Source organism: Myotis lucifugus, unplaced genomic scaffold, assembly GCF_000147115.1.
Source record: "Myotis lucifugus unplaced genomic scaffold, Myoluc2.0 scaffold_21, whole genome shotgun sequence".
NCBI classification, from domain to species: Eukaryota; Metazoa; Chordata; class Mammalia; order Chiroptera; family Vespertilionidae; genus Myotis; species Myotis lucifugus.
In genome coordinates this window covers 5,512,477-5,522,448 of record NW_005871069.1, presented here as the reverse complement: position 1 = coordinate 5,522,448, position 9,972 = coordinate 5,512,477, and the positions used below count along the sequence as shown (strand labels likewise).

Here is a 9,972-nt window from a genome sequence, read left to right as displayed (position 1 = left end):
AGAAAGACATCTACCAATGGAACAAATTGGTGCTAAATATGTCAGTAATAGACGAAAGGTGAGGGGCGAACACGCCCCCCAGGGGCGGGAGGCATTCGGGGGCAACCGGCCCAGCAGGGGGGGCAGTTGGGGGTGAGCACACTGGCATGGGGGGAAGTTGGGGGTGATCAGGCTGGCGGGGGGTATTTGGGGGCAAGCAGGCCAGCAGGCAGAGTGGTTAGGGGCAATCAGGCAGGCAGGCAGGTGAGCGGTTAGGAGCCAGCAGTCCCGGATTGCTAGAGGGATGTCCGACTGCCGGTTTAGGCCTGATCCCTGTAAACCAGCAGTAGGACATCCTTCCAGAGGTCCCAGATTGGAGAGGGTGCAGGCCGGGCTGAGGAACACCCCCCTCCCCTGTGCACGAATTTCGTGCACCGGGCCACTAGTTTCCATATAAATGGCCTGACTTGGCTTATGTTTCAGACTTTCCTAAAATCTCTCAAACAAGCAGCACCTAGCCCCAGCCTGCCCCATACCTCTCGCTAGTGGTCCCAGGCCTGACACTAGAAGTATCTGGTCTTGATTCACAGCTTGACCTCTCCTGGGAACCTCTGAGCCAGCAAAAGTAGCAGACATCTGCAGATCACTTTGTAATTCATGGCAGGTGGCCCCAGGCAGAATTCAGGTGGCAGCTGACCTTGTCCTGTACTTCCCAGGAGGCCCTAGAGTCAGTGCACCCAGTGGACAGCTTCAGACCACATCAAAGCACCACTCAACCACCTCTACAAATGACACACTCAAGGAGCAGACTTAGCAGACACCAGGGCCCTGCTGAAGGAAGGCCTGCTCTGTGGGGTTGGCCCCTACACAGCTGAACCTCCTGGATGGTAGGAGTCCATCTTGTAGCCTATTGGCCTGAGGGTAAATCCCTCTCACTGATGTGCCAACAACAATCAAGGTTCAATTACACCACAAGGGTATACATAGCCCACAGTTGGGGGAGAAGCGGGGCGGGGGGGTGGGGGGGGCGTTGCGCACCTGGAGCTCCCAGTTTGGGTGACTGGAGAGGCTGTGCCACTGGGCCCTACAAGACACTGAATACATAAGGCCACTCTACCAAGTCTGGTAGATGTGGAAGCTCCACCTAACACATGAATACCAACATAAGGAGGCTGCCAAAATGAGAAAACAAAGAAACATATTCCTAATGAAAGAACAGAACTCCAGAAAAAGAACTATACAAAATGGAGACAAGCAATTGACCAGATGCAAAGCTCAAAACACTGGTTACAAGGATCCTCAATGATCTCAGTGAATATGTCAATAAAGAGATAAGAAACAGCCCTGGCTGGTGTTTCTCAATGGTTAGAGCTTTGGCCATCACACCCAAGGGTCATGATTTTGATTCCCAGTCAAGGGCACTTAGCTGGGTTGGGGGTTCACTCCCAGCCCCCACTGTGGGAGGCAACCAATCAATGTGGCTCTCTCACATTGATATTTCCCTCTCTCCCTGTCCCTCACTCCCCTGCACTCTCTGAAAAGCAAATGGAAAAAATATTCTCCAGTGAGGATTAACAGAAACAAAACCAATAAAAAAGACAGGAAACAGCCCTGGCCAGTATGGTTCAGTTGGTTGGTCACTGTCCCATGCATTGAAAGGTTGCTGGTTTGATTCCTGGTTGCAGCACATGAGCAGGTTGTAGGCTTGATCCTGTGAGGAGCATGCAGGAGGCACTCATATCGATGTTTCTCTCTCTTTCTCTCTCCCCACCCCCCACTCTGTAAAAAGCAATAAAAATATTTTTTAAAAAGATAGGAAACATAGAAATAAAAGTAGAAAACATAAAAATGGACTAGTCAGAAATTAAGCATACACTGACTGAAATAAAGAATAATACACAGGAATTCAACAATAGAGGATTTTGAGAATCAAATCAATAATCTGAAATATGAGGAAGCAAAAAACACCCAATCAGAGGAGCAAAAAAGAAAAAAGAATCCAAAAATATGAAGATAGTGTAAGGAGCCTCTGGGAAAAATTCAAGTGTGCCAACATTTGCATTATGGGGGTGCCAGAAAGAGAAGAGAGAGAGATATTGAAAACCCATTTGAAGAAATAATGACAGAAAACTTCCCCTACCTGGTGAAAGAAATAGACTTACAAGTCCAGGAAGCACAGAGAGTCCCAAACAAGGTGATTCCAAAGAGGCCCACACCTCTTGTTAATTAAAATGCCAAAGATTAAAGACAAAGAGAGAATCTTTAAAGCAGCAAGAGAAAAGCAATTAGTTACCTACAAGGGAGCTCCCATAAGACTGGCAGCTGATTTCTCAAAAGAAATTTTGTAGGCCAGAAGGGACTGGCATGAAATATCCTATCCTATATAATGAGAGGCTAATATGCAAATTGACCAAACAGCGGAACGACCGGTCGCTATGACGCACACTGACCACCAGGGGGCATACACTCAGTGCAGGAGCTGCCCTCTGGTGGTCAGTGTGTTCCCACTGGGGGAGCGCCACTCAGCCAGAAGCCAGGCTCATGGCTGGCAAGTGCAGTGGCTGTGGCAGGAGCCTCTCCTGCCTCTGCAGCAGCACTAAGGATGTCCGACTGACAGCAGTCAGACATCCCCCAAGGGCTCCCAGGCTGTGAGAGGGCGCACGCCAGGCTGAGGGACCACCCCCCCGCCCCGAGTGCACGAATTTCGTGCACCAGGCCTCTAGTTCAAAATAATGAAAAACGAGGACCTACAACTAACACTAGCCAGCAAAGCTATAATTTAGAATGCAAGAACAGAAAAGAGCTTCCCAGATGCAAGAAAGCTAAAGGAGTTTATCACCACCAAACCAGTATTATATGATATGTTAAAGGAAAAGGTAAAAAAATATGAACACTGTCAAACCTCAGAGAGAAGGTAGGGGAGGGTGGGGGTAAGGGAGAGAGGTCAACCAAAAGACTTGTATGCATGCATATAAGCATAACCAATGGACACAGACACCAGGGGGGTGAGGGCATGAGCAGGGGAGTAGGGGGGCAAACGGGAGATAAGGACACATAAGTAATACCTTAATCAATAAAAAAAGTAAATAAATACGAACAATAAAATGGCAATAAACACATATCTAAAATAACTGAATCTAAAAAAACAAAAACAAAATAAATAAGCAGAACAAAAACAGACTCATAGATACAAAAAACATTTTTACATTTGCCAGATGGGAGGGGGTTGGGAGCTGGGTGAAAAAGATGAGGGGATTAAGAAGTACAAATTGGTTGTTACCAATAGTCATGGGGATTGTAAAGTACAGCAAAGGGAATATAGTCAATAATATTCTAATAACTATGTATGGTGTCAGATAAGTGTGAAATTTATTGGGATTATCACTTAGTAAGTTGTATAATGTCTAATCACTGGGCTGTACACCTGAAACTAATATAATAGTGTATGTCAACTATAATTGAAAAATAAAAAATGATTTAAAAATAAACAACATGCTGAAACTGCTTTGGCTCAGTGGATAGAGTGTCGGCCTGCAGACTGAAGGGTCCCGGGTTCGATTCCGGTCAAGGGCATGTGCCTTGGTTGCGGGCACATCCCCAGTAGGAGATGTGCAGGAGGCAGCTGATCGATGTTTCTTTCTCATCGATGTTTCTGACTCTCTGTCTCTCTCCCTTCCTCTCTGTAAAAAATCAATAAAATATATTAAAATAAAAATAAACAACATGTTCTCATTCAAAAACAAACTAATACTCACTGGATTTTACTTCTTAGTCCCCACCTACTAAGTAAATCTTCAAATCAAACTTCCTTTATTTAAACATATCAGAAGACTATCCGTGCCCCAAATGAAAACAAATATAATGTCAAAAATTACCAACAAGCCCTAGCCGGTTTGGCTCAGTGGATAAGAGCATCCGCCTGTGCACTGAAAGGTCCCAGGTTCGATTCCAGTCAAAGGCATATGCCCAGGTTGCAGCCTCGATCCCCAGTAGGGGGCATGCAGGAAGCAGCCAATCAATGATTCTCTCTCATCATTGATGTTTCTATCTCTCTCTCCCTTTCCCTTTCTCTGAAATCAACAAAAATATATTTTTAAAAAAATTACCAACTCTACTTTGTAACCTTGACATATCCACTAGACAACATGCAGGTGACAAATATCCTTTTCCTACTAGATTAAAACATTTTGGAAGCACTTTTTTTTTTTTTACTTTATGAAACATTTTTAATCAAAATGGTTATTTACAAAAAGAACAGGGTGAAAAGATAAAAGTAACCTTACCCTCTCATATTTAGTCCTAACCTACAAGTTGTCCTCTGTATTTTAAAACATTTTCCAATGAAAATATAAAGTAGCCCCTCTCTTACAAAAAAAGGAAAGGGAAAAATAAAACAGATGGAGTTCCTAGGCAGTAAAGAATGAAGAAAAGCCATGTCCAAACTACAGATTACAGCAGCTGACAAAAGACAGGACACCCTGTGCAAAATGCCTTGGAGTGCAAAGGCTGCTGAGTTCAAATTAAGTAGAGTCCCCTCAATCCTGGCACATATCATATCTAGAGTCCAGATGTCATTAAACTAAAAAGACAATTGTAGACAGGAAGGCTTGCCCATTGCTTGCCTAAAGTATGTTTATTTTGGCTTATAACTTGCCATGAAAGTTACACATAAATTCTTCTTTAAATGTGCATTTTAGTCAATGTTAAAAGTCTGGAGTTGAAAAAGTTTCCTTTCAACACTGCATTCTGAGATTCTATTATTCCATGGTCGTATTTTTTTTTTAAAGCATGACGATGAATCTGAAAATCTATCCAATTTCTGTACCACTGATTCACATCAGATCCGTTTGTGAAAGAACAGAGAGAGGAATAAAGAGGAACAAAATCATCTTTCATCTTGCAGAGTATTTTCATGCTATCTCATTAAATTTAAAAAATCAATTTAAAGATGTACGAATTGAAGAAACACCATAGATTATCAAATTTTGTAACTTTTGTTATAGGGAAATTAGAGGCAGGAAAAAAAAGAAACAGATACTTTATAAATTAGAGTGATTGTTAAGATAAAACTAGTTCTTGACAACTTCTGAGTTTGTCAGATGTCCTCAACAGGAAGATGCCCATCCCATCCCAAGAACCACCACCAGTAACATTTTGTAAATTGCTATTTCTGTTGGAGTCAGAAAACTGGTAACTCAAATTATGCCAACTTGCATAAAACCTAACAATGAGGTGATTGTCATTTTCTTCCCAACTTTGTGCAATGGCCATCCCATCTAAATTTCAAATAAATGTAATATTTAATAAACATACTTTAGCACTGACAAGACTGCTATCAGAAAACTACCTTTATTTTAGCTACTTTAAAAAAAAATAGTTTAGCCCTAACCGGTTTGGCTCAGTAGATAGAGCGTCAGCTTGTGGACTGAAAGGTCTCAGGTTCGATTCTGGTCAAGGGCATGTACCTTGGTTGCGGGCACATCCCCAGTGGGAGGTGTGCAGGAGGCAGCTGATCAATGTTTCTAATTCTCTATCCCTCTCCCTTCCTCTCTGTAAAAAATCAATAAAATATTTTTTTAAAAATAGTTTAAGTCATTCATTAACATGCTTGAGGTACAGAGTAAGCATTTAGAATGAAGCCAATGAAAATGCCATCAGGAGAAAAAAACACCTGGCCTGGTAGCTCAGTTGGTTTTAGAGGGTCATCAAGATATGCAAGATTTCAGATTCGATCCCTGGTCAAGGCACATACCAGAATCAACCAATGAATGTCAAGTAGAACAACAAATTAACGTTTCTGTTTCTCTCTCTCTCTCACCCCCTCCCTCTCTCCCTCCCTTTCTCTAAAATCAATAGAAAGAAGGGAGGGGGGGAGGGAGGGGGGGAGGGAGGGAGGAAAGAGAAAGAGAAGAGAAGAGAAGAGAAGAGAAGAGAAGAGAAGAGAAGAGAAGAGAAGAGAAGAGAAAGAAAAAAAAAGAAAAGAAAAGAAAAGAAGAGAAAAGAAAAGAAAAAGAAAAGAATTAGTGACCCTTATACTGCTTCTTGGGCATCAAGACAACATGCAAAAATGACTATCTTAATTCCCCACCTCCCTCTTTAAAAGTTTATAAGCGGCAAAATTCTTCACAGCTGTTTGTAATAAACACTTGGTTAATTCAAATCTTTCTCCTAATCCTCCTTCTTGAAACAAACAGAATATTGGCCTGTTATTATGAACTGATATTCTCTCTTTTTTTTGAGAATTTAGAAAAAAGTTCTATAAACATTGCATACTTAGCTCCTGCTGAGTCTCAATTTACCCAAAGTTTCTCAAACTTCCCACGTTATCTTAAGCTATCAGGTAGACCCCTGAATCTGGGCCTATGTCTTCCTAGAGAATTGTTTGCCAAAAGTCACTTACATTCTGCCAGGCAAAATTCCTCTATTTTCACCTTGTTTCTGAGAAAAGTGAACCTCCTGCTTGCCAAGTAGATCCTCCCCAACTACCTTCACCTCCTCCTCCAATCCTCTTTATCAACCTATGCAAATAGGCTCTCTCGTGTGTGTGTGTGTGTGTGTGTGTGTGTGTGTGTGTGTGTGTGTGTGTGTGTGTGTAATTAAGATCAGAGGTCCCTGTTCCTAAAATTTGCCTCCTATCAGGTTTAACTGTGAGGGAAGAAGGGGCTGGGAATGAAAAGGGGGATCCTTAACCTCCCTCTTGCTGAGTACTCTTGCTTTACATAAACTCTTTAAGTGCACTCATCACCAAATCCCTCATTCTTCTCAGTCCTTACTCTATACCACCAACCTAGCCAGTGATAGCTGTCTCCTTTGCTGTCATGTCTTTAAAATATAAGGCATTTCCTGAGGACTTATCATGAGCCTCATTTTCTCATAGCTTCACCTATTTATCCTGACTGCTCTCCAACTTCAGTCACTCATTTCCATCTGCCTACCAAATATCTCCCTCTAGACCAGTAGTTCTCAACCTTCCTAATGCCGAGACCCTTTAATATAGTTCCTCATGTTGTGGTGACCCCCAACCATAAAATTATTTTCGTTGCTACTTCATAACTGTAATTTTGCTACTGTTATGAATCGTAATGTAAATATCTGATATGCAGGATGTATTTTCATTGTTACAAATTGAACATAATTAAAGCATAGTGGTTAATCACAAAAACAATATGTAATTATATATGTGTTTTCTGATGGTCTTAGGCGACCACTGTGAAAGGGGTTGAGTCTAGAGTCTAGAGCAGCCGTGGGCAAACTACGGCCCGCAGGCCGGATCCGGCCCGTTTGAAATGAATAAAACTAAAAAAAAAAAAAAGACCGTACCCTTTTATGTAATGATGATTACTTTGAATTTATAATTAGTTCACACAAACACTCCATCCATGCTTTTGTTCCGGCCCTCCGGTCCAGTTTAAGAACCCATTGTGGCCCTCGAGTCAAAAAGTTTGCCCACCCCTGGTCTAGAGTCCTGCCTGGACCTACAAGTCACCATGTCCATCACCAAACCCCTTCTCTTTTCTTCCCTGCTCCCCTAAAATCCTCTCACTTTCTGGCCACCCAGTCTCAGTCTTTGGATGGGAGTACCAAGGTAGGTAGAACTGATTCATTTGCTAGGAACCAAGATTCTACCTCAAACATCTGTTCTACATCCACTTAACAGCGAACCTCTCCTCTGAACTGTTACAACACTGTCCTTGTGGTATCCTCACCTCAAGCTTTCAGTACATGGTATTGCTGGAGAAATATTTCTTAAGCACAAACTTTAATCAGGACTGGCACTTGAGATACTTCACACATCACTTATCCAACTGTAATGTGCATACGAAGCACACTGTAATCTTGTTAAAACACAGATACTTCCTCAGTGGGTCTGAGTGGTGTCTGATTCTGGACTTCTAACACACTCCCTTCTGTACTGCTAGTGTGAAGCTAGATCTATACAATATGGCCCCAGCTATTTTTATAGTCTCATTTTTTTCTCCACCTTGCCCAGCACTCCCATATGTCTGTCTAATCACTCACATACACACAGGTCTCACACAAAGATGTATATGAATAAAAAATTCTCTAGCCCAGCCGGTGTGGGGTGTGGCTCGGTGGTTGAGCATTGACCTATGAACCAGGAGGTCACAGTTCGATTCCAGGTCGGGGGCACATGCCCAGGTTTCAGGCTAGATCCCCAGTGAGGGGCATGCGGGAGGCAGCAGATCGATGATTTCTCTCATCCACTGATGTTTCTGTCTCTCCCTTTCCCTTCCTCTCTGAAATCAATAAAAAATATCTTTTTTTAAAAAGTTTCCTTAAATGTATTTTCCAGATTTTGTGCCTCTTGCTGTTTCCTCAAATCCCATGTCTGCCCATCACAATTCTAACCACTTTTTAGGAACCACCTCATTCTGCCTCAGCCTTTGCTTATCTTCTCATCTACCTCATCGCCTGTACCCAACCTCCTGAAAACCACAAAAACCTCCAGGCACTGGTGGCACTTAATTTGCACTGCTTCTGCTCTATGTCATGGGTCATCTCATATAATCCTAGGGGCGAGACTCCACTCCTCCAGAAGGGCTGGATCTGCCCATCCTCTGGAGCCCCAGAGCACCGTGCAGGCCTTTGTAAGTACCCACAAGTACCTGCTGCAGTGGATTTGTAATTTAAGAAAAATGAAACATATTAATTCATGGAACTTACTTTGAGCAGGCACTTCAGAAGTTTCAAGATAAAACACTCTTCCAGGAAAGTTAATTAATTAGCAAAGCCTATGAAAATTGTCAAACATTTGCTATTTTTTAAAAAAATCTACATATAAACATTCAAGTGGTGAGATTTTTATTACTTATCCTATTTATAGTTTGCAGGTACATAGATCAAGGTTCCGATAATTAACTGAAAATTAAACCTATTTGTTATGATCTAGTAATCAGTATGTTATAAACCTACAATACTTTGTGACCTACAATTGTAGCCCTCCCTGGTTTAATTTACCTAACACTGCCTTTATCATCCCATTTGCTAAATGGGACATCACTTTCTCCCCAGGTTTGTTCAGACAGCTGTCTGCAAAATACTTTAGCATTAAAATGCCTTACATTTGTGTCCAGACTTGGAAAAGTGCTTTAAAACATGTATCTTTAAGTATCATTTTTAAGGAGGTTAACCAACTCAACCAAGACAGCCCTATATTAAATGTTTATATGATAAATTCTCTACATATCAAAACTGCCAAAATTCAAGAACCTACCCATAGCTCTTAAACTTTGCCTAGTGTGTTCAAAAATTGTCTGGTTTGCTTGTTAAATTTGCAGATTCGAGGTTCTTACCCAGAAAAAGACTGACTCCGTGGCTCTGGGGTGGAGTTTACTAGCATCCCCAGGCATTCTGATGCAGGTTTCCCCAGATCTCAATCTGAGAAGCACTGACATTACCCCTGCTCCGGGGCGCGACAGGGTTCTGTTTAAAAGGGAATATAGAGCCCGGCTGGCACAGCTCAGTGGTGAGCGTGGACCTATAAACCAGGAGGTCACGGTTCGACCCCCAGTAAGGGCATATGCCCGGCGGTGGGCTCCATCCCCAGTGTGGGCGTGCAGGAGACAGCCGAGCAGTGATTCTCTCTCATCAATGATGTTTCTATCTCTCTCTCCTTCTACCTTCCTCTCTGAAATGAATAAAATATATATTTTTTAAAAAATAAAAACGGGAATGTAGAAATCTCTCCGTAAAGTCCTCTCCCAAAACAGCTGTCACACCAGCACAGATAACTGGTGATTCACGAAAGAAAGAAAAGAGGGTGGGGTGGGGTGGGGTGGGGTGGGGGCTGAAAGTTTCCTTGGAGTAAGAAAAAAGCCCAAAACAATCGAGGGAAAGGAACGTTTCTTTCCCGTCTCTGCGCTCTTCTGAGATCATCCCAAGACACCTGCCAGGACCGACAGGAAGGCGGCCCGCGCTCGCCCAGCCACTGCCAGTTCTCCACCGGCGAGAGGCCGCAGCCGAGGGGACCCC

At 42.7% G+C, this 9,972-nt stretch overlaps 1 protein-coding gene across 5 annotated transcripts in view; it reads right to left on the bottom strand.

Moving 5' to 3' along the window:
* The window catches only part of EIF2AK3 (eukaryotic translation initiation factor 2 alpha kinase 3), a 107,412-nt gene that overhangs the window by 96,919 nt on the left and 521 nt on the right, over window positions 1-9,972 (bottom strand). The window lies entirely within an intron of this gene.